The sequence below is a fragment of the Salvelinus sp. IW2-2015 genome, unplaced genomic scaffold (genome assembly GCF_002910315.2).
Source record: "Salvelinus sp. IW2-2015 unplaced genomic scaffold, ASM291031v2 Un_scaffold4526, whole genome shotgun sequence".
NCBI lineage: Eukaryota > Metazoa > Chordata > Actinopteri > Salmoniformes > Salmonidae > Salvelinus > Salvelinus sp. IW2-2015.
In genome coordinates, this window is record NW_019945796.1 from 50,962 (window position 1) to 63,426 (window position 12,465).

At 49.3% G+C, this 12,465-nt stretch overlaps 1 protein-coding gene across 1 annotated transcript in view; it reads left to right on the forward strand.

Annotated features, from left to right (window-relative positions):
* The window catches only part of LOC112077397 (proline-rich protein 36-like), a 31,895-nt gene that overhangs the window by 8,929 nt on the left and 10,501 nt on the right, over nt 1–12,465 (forward strand). The gene's annotated exons all lie outside the window — the stretch shown is intronic.

A 12,465-nucleotide genomic window follows, 5' to 3' on the forward strand; every position in this document is an offset into this window, starting at 1 on the left:
TGTCTGCTGATAGAATGTATGGAGAAACAGTAGCTCCACGTCAGTCAGCTGTCTGCTGGACTAGAATGATGGCAGAACAGTAGCTCCACATCGTCAGAGTGCTGGTCTGCTGATAGAATGAGGAGACAGTAGCTCCACGTCAGTCAGAGTGCTGTCTGCTTGATAGAATGATGTGAGAACAGTAGCTCCACATCAGTCAGAGTGCTGTCTGCTGATAGGAATGATGAGATACAGTAGTTCCACATTCGTCAAGAGTGCTGTCTGTGATAGAATGATGGAGGACAGTAGCTCCACATTCAGAGCGCTGTCTGCTGATAGAATGATGGAGAACAGTAGCTCCACATCAGATCAGAGTGCTGTCTGCTGAACTAGAATGATGGGAGAACAGTAGCTCCATGTCAGTCAGAGTGCTGTTCTGCTGATAGAATGATGAGGAAGTAGCTCCACGTCAGTCAGAGTGCTGTCTGCTTTGATAGAATGATGGAGAACATTAGCTCCACATTCAGTCAGAGTGCTGTCTGCTGATTAGGAATGATGTAGACATAGCTCCACATCAGTTCAGAGTTGCTGTCTGCTGATAGAATATGGATGGACAGTTAGCTCCACGTCAGTCAGAGTGCTGTCTGCTGATAGAATGGATGGAGAAACAGTTTTAGCTCCACATCAGTCAGTTGCTGTTTCTTCTGATAGAATGATGGAGAAAAGGCTCCACACTACGTCAGCCTTGACTGCAGACGCTAGTTTTAATTATATATGGAGCACTTCTTTTCACTTTATTACCCCAAGTCAACCCCATCTTCCCTCTGTCTCTCCTCCTCACCTCTCTCTCTCTCTGTCTCTCTCCTCTATCTTCTCTGCCTTTGCTCCTCCTCCTCTATTCTCTGCCTCTCCTCCTCTCTTCTCTCTGCCTTTCATCCTCCTCTCTTCTCAGTCCCTCTCTCCTCCTCTATTTTCTTGCCTCTTCCTTCCTCCTCTATTCTTGCCTCTTCCTCCTGCCTCTCTTCTCTTGCCTCTCCTCCTCCCTCTTCTCTGCCTCTCCTCCTCCTCTCTTCTCTGCCTCTCTCCTCCTCTCTTCTCTGTCCTATCCTCCTCTTCTATTTCTCTGCCTCTATCCTCCTCTTATTCTCTGCCTCATCCTCCTCTCTTCTTCTCTCTGCCTCTCCTCCTCCTCTCTCTCTTCCTCCTCCCTCGCCTCCCCTCTATTCTCTGCCTCTCATTCCTCCTTCTCTTCTCTGCCCTCATCCTTCCTCTCTTCTCTGCTTCTCCCTCTTCCTCTATTCTCTGCCTCTCATCCTCCTCTTCTTTCTCTGCCTTCTCCTCCTCCTCTATTTCTCGCCCTCTCCTCGCTCCTCTATTCTCTCTGCCTTCTTACATCCTCCTCTTCTTCTCAGCCTCTCCTCCTCCTCTATTCTCTGCCTCTCCTCCTCCTCTATTCCTCTGCCTTCTCATCCTCCCTCTTCTCTTGCCTCTTCATCCTCCTCTATTCTCTCTGCTCTCATCCTCCTCTCTTCTCTGCCTCTCATTCCTCCTCTATTCCTCTGCCCTCTCATTCCTCCTCTCTTTCTCTGCTCTCATCCTCCTCTCTTCTATGCCTCTCATTCCTCCTCTATTCTCTCTGCCTCTCATCCTCCTCTATCTCTAGCCTCTCCTCCTTCCTCTCTTCTCTAACCTCTCCTTCCAACACTCGTTCCTCTGCTCCTCCTCTGCCTCTCCTCTCCCTCTCTGCTAAATTAGTCTTTATAAGGTGCAGCATGGATCACCCTTTGGAATTCAATCATCTCTTTTCCTATTTTATTCCTGAGATAAACTATCTTTAACTCTTGCACGAGATTAGAGAGCGTGACCTACAGCACAAACACGCGCGGGACACCACACACACACACACCCAATCACAACACACCACACACACACACACGAACACACGCAGACACACGCGCAGGACAAACGGCCGCAGGACACACGCACAGACACGCACAGACACGCACCACACGCCGCACACACACGCACACACGCACGCACGCATCGCACTCACGCACTCACATCACTCACACACTCTCCTCCTCCTTCTCTTTCTCGCCTCTCATCCTCCTCTATTCCCTGCTTCCTCCTCTCTCTTCTCTGCCTTCCCTTCCTTCCTCTCTTCTCCTCCTCTATCTCTTGCCTTCTCATCCCTCCTCTCTTCTCTGCCTTCTCATCCTCCTCTCTTCTCTGCTTCTCCTCTTTCCTCTATTCTCTGCCTCTCATCCTCCTCTCTTCTCTGGCCTTCTCCTCCTCTCTATTCTCTGCCTCTTTCCTCCTCCTCTATTCTCTTCTGCCTCTCATCCTCCTCTCTTCTCAGCCTCTTCCCTCCTCCTCTATTCTCTGCCTCTTCCTCCTCCTCTATTTCTCTCTGCCTTCTCATCCTCCTCTCTTCTCTGCCTCTCATTCCTCCTCTTATTCTCTCTGCCTCTCATCCTCCTCTCTTCTCTTGCCTCTCATCTCCTCTATTCTTTCTGCCTCTCATCCTTCCTCTCTTCTCGTGCCTCTCATCCTCCTCTTCTTCTATCCTCCTCATCCTCCATCTATTCTTCTCTGCCTCTCATTCCTCCTCTATCTTCAGCCTCTCCTCCTCCTCTCTTCTCTACCTACTCCTCACACCCTCGTTCCTTCTGCTCCTCCCCCCCCTCGCCTCTCCTTCTCCTTCCTCTTCTAATTAGTCTTTATAAAGGTGCAGCATGGATCACCCTTGAATTCAATCATCTCTTTTCCTTATTTTATTCCTGAGTATAACTATCTACTCTGCAGAGATAGAGAGGTGACCTACAGCACAACACCGGCGCGGCACCCACACACACACACACACACACACACACACGAAACACACGCAGACACACGCGCAGACACACGCGCAGACACACGCACAGACCACGCCAGATCACGCACGCACACGCCACGCACTGCACGCACGCACGCACGCACTCACGCACTCATCACACTCCAACACACTCTCCTCCTCCTCTCTTCTCTGCCATTATCCTTCCTCTTCTATTCTCTGCCTCTCATCCTCCTCTATTCTCTCCTCTTCCTCCTCCCTCTTCTCGCCTCTCCTCCTCCTCCTTTCCAACTTCCCTCTAATTCTCTGCCTTCTCATCCTCCTCTCTTTCTCTGCTCTTCATCCTCTCTCTTCTCTGCTTCTCCTCTTCTCTATTCTCTGCCTTCTTCATCCTCCTCTCTTCTCTGCCTCTCCTCCTCCTCTTATCTCTGCCTCTCCTCGCCTCTATTCCTCTGCTCTCATCCTTCCTCTCTTCTCAGGCCTTCTTTCCCTTCCTCCTCTCATTCTCTGCCTCTCCTCCCTCCTCTATTCTCTACTTGCCTCTCATCCTCCTCTCTTCTCTGCCTCTCATCCTCCTCTATTCTCTCTGCCTCTCATCCTCCTCTCTTCTCTTGGCCTTCTCATCCTTCCTCTTATTCTCTGCCTCTCATTTCTCCTCTTCTTCTCTGCCCTCATCCTCCCTCTCTCTCTATGCCTCCTCCATCCTCCTCTATCTCTCTGCCTCTCATCCTTCCTCTATTCTCAGCCTCCTCCGCTCCTCCTCTGTTCTCTACCTCATCCTCCACACCTCGTTCCTCTGCTTCCTCCTCTGCCTCCCTCTCCTCCTCTCTAAAAATTAGTCTTTTATAAGGTGCATCATGGATTCACCCTTGAATCAATCATCTCTTTTCCTTATTTTATTCCTGAGATAAAACTATCTACTTCTGCAGAGATAAGAGGTGACCTACTAGCACAACACGGGCGCGGCACACACACACACACACACACACACACACCACACACACGAACACACGCAGACACACCGCGCAGACACACCGCGCAGGACAAACCACGCACAGACACGCACGCACACGCCACGCAACACAACACGCACACAACACGCACAGACACGGCACCACGCACGCACCGCACAGCACGCACGCACGCACGCCACGCCACTCACACACTCACACACTCACACAACTCACACACTCACCCACACTCACGACACTCACACCACTCACACACACACACACACACACCACACACACACACACTCACACGAACACACACACACACACACACATGAACACAGACACATACACCCCCTCCCTGCTACTGGCTGGTGATATTAAATAATGCAGAAAGTCTTCCTCCTCTTCCTCCCGTCTGTTGAGGACAGGAGAACAGACCAGTCTTTCCTAGAGACAGCCTTCTGTTGAGATACAGGGAGCAGACCAGTCTACCTAGAGACAGCCTTTCTGTTGAGACAGGAGCAGGACCAGTCTTCCAGAGACAGGCCTTTCTGTTGGCTGGGAGACAGAACCAGTCTTCCTAGAGACAGCCTTTCTGTTGGGTCTGGGAGACAGACCAGTCTCCTAAGAGACAGCCTTCTTGTTGGGACAGGAAGACAGACCAGTCTTCCTATAGTACAGCCTTCTGTTGAGACAGGAGACAGACCAGTCTTCCTAGAGACAGCCTTCTGTGAAGACAGGAGACAGATCACAGAAGCGGAAGACCATAAATGATCACCCACCGTTTACCTAACTCATCAGCCAGAGTCCAGAATGGCACCATATTCCCATAGGGCTCTGGTCAAACGTAGGGCACTATATAATGAATAGGGTGCTATCTGGACACAACCGTACTTACACATACCATCTATTCAGGCTAATTATACTGAACACAAATATAAACACAAACATGCAACAATTTCTTGATTTTACTGAGGCACAGCCTCATATAAGGGAAATCAGTCAATTGAAATGAATTAATTAGGCCCTAATCTATGGATTTCACATAACTAGGCAGTGGTGCAGTCCTGGGTGGAGCCTGGGAGGGATAAGGTCCACCCCTGGGGAGCCAAGCCCAGCCAATCAGAATGAGTTGTTTCATCATCGAAAGGGTTTTTAATTAAACAGGAAATTGCTTCCTCAGTTTCATACAGCTGTCCGGTGTGGCTGGTCTCAGACGATCCCGCAGGTGAGAAGCCGGATGTTGGAGGTCCTGGGTTGGCGTGTTACACATGGTCTGCTGTTGTGATGGCCGGTTTGGGCATACTGCTAAATTCTCTTTAAAAGTACGTTTGAAGTGGCTGATGGCTTAGAGAAATGAACAATTCAAGTCTCTAGGCAACAGCTCTGGTGGGACCATTCATTGCAGTCAGCATGCCAATTCACACTCCCTTCAAAATCTTGTATAGCATGGTCTTTGTGACAAAACAACACATTCAAGGGAATAGGGCTCTGGTTCTATAGTAGTACCATTATATAGATAGGGCTCTGGTCTATAGTATTACCACATAATAAGGGGATTAGGCTCTGGTCTATAGTAGTACCACTATATAGGGAATAGGGCCCTGCGTCTATAGTAGTACACTATATAGGTATTAGGATAGGGCTCTGGTCTATTAGCAGTACCACTATATATGGGAAATAGGGCCTTCTGGTCTATAGTAGTACCACTATATAGGGAATAGGGCTCTGTCTATAGTAGTACCACTATATAGGGAATAGGGCTCTGGTCTAAGTAGTACCACTATATAGGAATAGTGGGCTCTGGTCTATATGTTAGTACCACTATAAGGGAAAATAGGAACTCTTGGTTCTATAGTAGTTACCCACTATATAGGATAGGGCTCTGGTCTATAGTAGTACCACTATATAGGAATAGGGCTCTGGCTTATAGTAGTTACCCATAATAGGGAATAGGGCTCTGGTTATAGTAGTCCACTATATAGCTTGGGAATAGACTCTGGTCTATAGTAGTACCACTATATAGGGAAAGTGGATTAGTGGGGTTTATCAACCAAAAAGCAGTGTGAGTTGCGCGTCCATCTGTGATTTCTAACTTCCCTTTTGATTGTTTTTCCAGTTATAGCGAACTTCCTGTTTCTGTTAGTTTGAATGTTCAATCATCGTCTTCTCAGGTTGGTCTTCCAAGCTACGCACCCCCTTGCTTTCTCTTCTCTCTCGCTCTCTCCATCCCTGTGCTTCTCTTCTCATCCCGTGTCTCTCTCCTCCAATCCCTGTCTCTCTCCCCTTCCCTGTCTCTCTCTCCATCCCTGTCTTCCTCTCTCTCCATCCTGTCTACTCTCCATTCCCTGTCCTCTCTTCTCATCCCGTCTCTCTCCTTCCAGTCTCTCTCTCCATCCTGTCACTCTCTCCATCCCTGTCTCTCTCCCTCCCTGTCCTCTCTCTCCTTCCCTGTCTCTTCTCTCTCCATCCCTGCTCTCTCTCCCATCCCTGTCTCTCTTCTCTCATCCGGTCTCCTCTCTTCCATCCCTGTCTCTCTCCTTCCCTGTCTCTCTCTTCTCCATCCCTGTCTCTTTCTCCCTTTCCCTGTCTCTCTCTCTCCATTCCCTGTCTCTCTCCTTCCCTTGTCTCTCTCTCCCTCCCTTGGTCTCTCTCTCTCCTTTCCCTGTCTTTCTCCTCTCTCCATCCCTGGTCTCTCTCTCCATCCTGTCTCTCTCTCCCATCCCTGTCCTCTCTCTCCATCCCTTGTCTCTCTCTCTCCATCCCTGTCTCTCTCCTCCTGTCTTTCTCTCTCCCTCCTCCCGTTCCTCTCTCTCCATCCCTGTCTCTCTCCTTCCCTGTCTCTCTCTCCCTCCCTGTCTTCTTCCCTTCCCTGTCTCTTCTCTCTCCTTCCCTTCTCTCTCCCTCCCTGTCTCTTCCCTCCCTGTCTCTCTTTCCTTCCCTGGTCTCTCTTCTCTCCCTCCTTCCCTGTCTCTCTCTAACTCCCTCCCTGTCTCTCTCTCCTCCCTGTCTCTCTCTCTCCCTCACCTGTCTCTCTCTTCTCCTTCCCTGTCTCTCTCTTCTTCCTTCCCTGTCTCCTCTCTCTCCATCCCTGGTCTCTCCTCCTTCCCTGTCCATCTCTCCCTCCTGTCTCTCTCTCTCCTTCCCTGTCTCTCTCTCCCATCCCTGTCTCTCTCTCCATCCCTTCTCTCTTCCTCCATCCCTGTCTCTTCTCTCTCCATCCCTGTCTTCTCTCTCTCCATCCCTGTCTCTCTCCTTCCCTGTCTCTCTCTCTCCATCCCTGTCTCTCTTCTCTCCATCCCATTGTTTCTTCTCCTTCCCTGTCTCTCTCTCCCCCTCCCTGTCTCTCTTCTCTCCTTCCCTGTCCTCTCTCTCTTCCTTCCCTGTCTCTCTCCCTCCTGTTCTCTCTCCTCCCTGTCTCTCTTTCCTTCCCTGTCTCTCTCTTCTCCCTCCATGTCTCTCTCTCTCCTTCCCTGTTCTCTTCCGTCTCCCTCCCTTCTCTCTCCTCCTTCCCTGTCTCCTCTCTCCCTTCCCTGTCTCCTCTCTTCCTCCCTTGTCTCCTCTCTCTCCCTCCCTGTCTCTCTCCTTTCTTCTCCGTCTCTCTCCCTCCCTGTCTCTCTCTCTTCTTCCAGGTCTCCTCTCCCTCCCTCTCTCCTCTCTCTCCCTTACCTGTTTCTCTTCCTTCCCTGTCTCTCTCCTCTCCCTCCCCTGATTCTCTCTCTCATCCCTGTCCTCTCTCTCTCCCTCCCTGTCTTCTCTCCTCTTCCCTGTCTCTCTCCTCCCTCCCTGTCTCTCTCTCTCCTTTCCCTGTTCTCTCTCCCTCCCTGTCTCTCTCTCTCCTTCCTTCGTTTGTGTCTCTCTCTCTCCTTCCCTGTTTCATCTCTCTCCCCTCTTGTTCTCTCTCTCTCCTCCCTGGTCCTCTCTCCTTCCCTGTCTCTCTCCACCGTCTCTCTCTTCTCCTTCCCTGTCTCTCCCTCCACCTGTCTCTCTCTCTTCTTCCCTGTCGCCTCTCCCTCCCTGTCTCTCTCTCTTCTTTCCCTGTCCTCTCTCCCTCCCTGTCTCTCTCCCTCCATGGTCTCTCTCCCTCCTTGTCCTCTCTCTTCTTTCCCTGTCTCTCTCCCTGTCTCTCTCTCTCTCCTTCCCTGTCTCTCTCCTTTCCCTGTCTCTCTCTCTCCCTCCCTGTTCTCTCTCTCTCCTCCCTGTCTCTCTCCCCTTCCCTGTCTCTCTCCTCTCCTTTCCCTGTCTCTCTCCCTCCCTCTCTCTCTCTTTCCCTGTCTCTCTCTCTTTCCCTCTCTCTCTCCCTCCATGTCTCTCTCTCTCTCCTTCCCTGCTCTCTCTCTCTCCCTCCTGTCTCTCTCTCCTTCCCTGCTCTCCTCTCTTTCCCTCCCTGTCTCTCTCTCTCCTTCCCTTGTTCTCTCTCTCCCTCCCCTGTCTCTCTCTCTTCTTCCCTGTTCTCTCTCCCCCTGTCTCTCTCTCTTCTTCCCTGGTCTCTCTCCCTCCCATCTCTCTCTTCTCCTCCACTGTCTCTCTGCCTCCCGTTCTCTCTCTCCTCCCTGTCTCTCTCTCCTTCCCTTTCTTCTCTCTCTCTCCCTCCCTGTCTCTCTCTCTTCTTCCCTGTCTCTTCTCCCCTCCCTGTTCTCTCTCCTTCTTCCCTGTCTCTTCTCCCTCCCGTCTCTCTCTCTCCTTCCCTGTCCTCTCGACTCCTCCCTTGTCTTCTCTTCCCCCTGTCTCTTCTCTCTTCTTCCCTGTCTTCTCCCTCCCTGTTCTCTCTCTCCCCTCCCTGTTCTCTCTCCCCTCCCTGTTCTCTCTCTTCTTCCCGTTTGTACTCTCTCCCTCACCTTTCTCTCTCTCTGTTCTTCCCTTTCTCTCCTCCCTCCCATGTTGTCTTCTCACACTCCTCCTGTCTTCTCTCCTTCTTCCCTGTCTCTTCTCCCTCCCTCCCTCTCTCCTCCTTCCTCTCCTCCTTCCCTTCCTCACTCTTCCCTACTGTTTCTCTCTCTCCCTCCCTGTCTCTCTCTCTCCCTCCCTTTTCTCTCCTTCCCTCTTTCCACTGTCTTCTCTCCCTCCCTGTTCTCCTCTCCCGTTCTCCTCCTCCCTGTCTCTCTCCCTCCCTGTCTCTTCCTTCCCTTCTCTCTCCCTCCCTGTCTCTCTCCCTCCCTCTCTGTCTCTCTCCTCCCTGTCTCTCTCCCTGTCCTGTTCCTCCCTCCCCTGCTCTCTCCTCCCTGTCTCTCTCTCTCCCTCCCTGTCTCTCTCTCTCCCTGTCTCTTTCCCTCCCTGTCTCTCTCCCTCCCTGTCTTCTCTCCCTCCCTGTCTCTCTCCCTCCCTGCTCTCTCTCTCTCTCTGTAGTGTGTGATATTATAAGGTCTCTTTGGAGCTGAAAGCAGATGAATATTAGGCTGTAAGCTGCTTTACTTGGACTAAATGCACATCAGAACCAAGAAGGTTCAGGAAATGGGAAAAGCTATTTCAGCCACAACTATTTCAGGTGGATTGAACAGGTGTTCAGATACACTCTTGGCAAAAAAGGTTTCTTTATTTCCCCCTTTTGGTTTCAGAGTAGAACCCTTTTTAGATTCCTAGGGTTCTACCTGGAACCAAAAGGTTTTTCTTCAAAGGGTTCTTCTCTGGGAAAGATCATTTTTAGGTTGTAGATAGCACCTGTTCTCCTGAGTGTATTACAGGAGTGTATTCTTACTGTAAGACAGAGCAAACAGAGGAGTGTATTCTTACTGTAGAGCCAGAGCAAACAGGAGGAGTGTATTCTTACGTAGTGAGAGCAAAACAAGAGGAGTGTATCTTACTGTAGACGAGCAGCAAACAGAGGGAGTGTATCTTACTGTAGATGAGATGCAAACAGAGGAGCTGTACTTACTGTAGACGAGAAGCAACAGAGGGAGTGTATCTTAACTTGTAGACGAGAGCAAACAGAGGCGAGTGTTATCGTTACTGGCTAGACGAGAGCAAACAAAGGAGTGTATCTTACTGTAGACGAGAGCAAACAGAGGAGTGTATTCTTTACTGTAGATTGAGAGACAAACAGAGGAGTGTATCTTATGTAGATGAGAGCAAACACAGAGGAGTGTTGAAGAGAAGGAACATCATGTCAGAGCCAATTTGGAGGGAAAAGATCTTAAATAACCTCTGACTCTGAAATAACTGTTTTGTTTTGGCTCTTTTACAACGGTCCTGCCAGGATTGCTCGTCATGCCCAAAATGTTCCAAAGGGAACCTTGTTCACTACGTGTTCCCCGGCGTGTTCCCCGGTTGGCGCCCTGGACAAAAGTATTCAGACCCTTTGACTTTTTCAAACATTAGTTTTACAATTACAGTTTATTCTAAAATCTGATAAATAAACAACAATCCTCAGCAAATCTGCAACACAATTACCCCATAATGACATCACAATAACCCAGTAATGACATCAACGAATACCCCATAATGACATCACAATTACCCCATACATCACCAAATACCCCATCAATGACATCACAATTACCCCATAATGACAAAGCAAAAAACATATTTTTTTAACCATTTTTTGCGAATGTATGTATTGGAAGAAAATATAAAAATAAACATATTACACATATGTATTTAGACTCTTTGCGCTATGAAACTCGAAATTGAGGTACAGAGTTCCTCTGTGGAAGAAGTTTGGAACCTCCAAGACTCTTCCTAGAGCTGGCCGCTCAGCCAAACTGAGCAATCGGTAGAGAAGGGCCTTGGGTCAGGGAGGTGACCAAGAACCTGATTGTCACTCTGACAGAGCTCTAGAGTTCCTCTGTGCAGATGGGAGAACCTTCCAGAAGGACAACCATCTCTGCAGCACTCCACCAATCAGGCCTTTATAGTAGAGTGGCCAGACGGAAGCCACTCCTCAGTAAAAGGCACATGACAGCCCGCTTGGAGTTTGACAAAAGGCACCTAAAGACTCTCAGGCCATGAGAAACAAGATTCTCTGGTCTGATGAAACCAAGATTGAACTTGCTGTCACGTCTGGAGGAAACCTGGCACCATCCCTACGGTGAAGCATGGTGGTGGCAGCATCATGCTGTGGGGATGTTTTTCAGTGGCAGGGACCGGGAGACTATTCAGGATCGACAGAAAGATGAACGGAGCAAAGTACAGAGAGATCATTGATGGAAATCTGCTCCAGAGCACTCAGGGCCTCAGACTGGGACGAAGGTTCAACTTCCAACAGGACAACAACCATAAGCACACAGCCAAGACAACGCAGGAGTTGCTTCAGGACAAGTCTCTGAATGTCCTTGACTGACCCAGCCAGAGCCCGGACTTGAACCCGATCTAACATCTCAGGAGACCTGAAAATAGCTGTGCAGCGACGCTCACCATCCAACCTGACAGAGCTTGAGAGGATCTGCAGAGAAGAATGGGAGAAACTCCCCAAATACAGGTGTGTGTGTGTGTGTGTACAAGCTTGTAGCAGCATCATACCCAAGAAGACTCAAGGCTGTAATCACTGCCAAAGGTGCTTCAACAAAGTACTGAGTAAAGAGTCTGAATACTTAAGTAAATGTGATATTATTTTTTCTATACATTTACAAAAAATGTATAAAAACCTGTTTTTCTTTGTCACTATGGATTATTTTGTGTAGATTGATGAGGGGGAAAAACGTTTGAATCCATTTTAGAAAAAGGCTTTAACGTAACAAAAAACACATTTAATGTGGAAAAAAGTCAAAGGGGTCTGAATACTTACTTTCCAAATGCACTGTATAGGGAAAAGCCAGAGACTAGGGATGCGTGCCCATGTAGAGGATGACCTGTCTCTGTCAATTAACTCACATACTGCTCCCCTGTCAGTAGTGACAGTCCTGACGTTTCTCCCTCCACACACACAAAGAGCGCTCACCCACACACCAATACATACCACATACCCAACCTGCAGCTGTATGATGGATCAGCCCTGACAGCCCGGCCCACCGGAGGGGGAAGTGGAGGCAGGAAGGAGTCTGTGAGAGGGCCACCGGAGGGGGAAGTTGAGGGTAGAAGGAGTCTGTGAGAGGGAAGGAAGGTGGCCCACCGGAGGAGGAAGTGGTAAAGATGGGTAACTCTGATCCACAGTGTTTCCATTAAAGAAACCCCTCTGTGTTCTGTTAGATAGGTAACTCTGGATCCACAGTGGTTTCCATTAAAGAACACCCCTCTGTGTTCTGTTAGATAGGTACTCTGGTCACAGTGGTTTCATTAAAGAACACCCTCTGTGTTCTGTTAGATAGGTACTCTGGATCCACAGTGGTTTCATTAAAGAACACCCTCTGTGTTCTGTTAGATAGGTAACTCTGGATCCACAGTGGTTTCCATTAAAGAACACCCTCTGTGTTCTGTTAGATAGGTAACTCTGGATCCACAGTGGTTTCCATTAAAGAACACCCTCTGTGTTCTGTTAGATGGGTAACTCTGGATCACAGTGGTTTCCATTAAAAACACCCTCTGTGTTCTGTTAGATGGGTACTCTGGATCCACAGTGGTTTCCATTAAAGAACACCCTCTGTGTTCTGTTAGATGGGTAACTCTGGATCCACAGTGGTTTCCATTAAAGAACACCTCTGTGTTCTGTTAGATGGTACTCTGGATCCACAGTGGTTCATTAAAGAACAGCCTCTGTGTTCTGTTAGATGGGTAACTCTGGATCCACAGTGGTTTCCATTAAAGAACACGCTCTGTGTTCTGTAGATG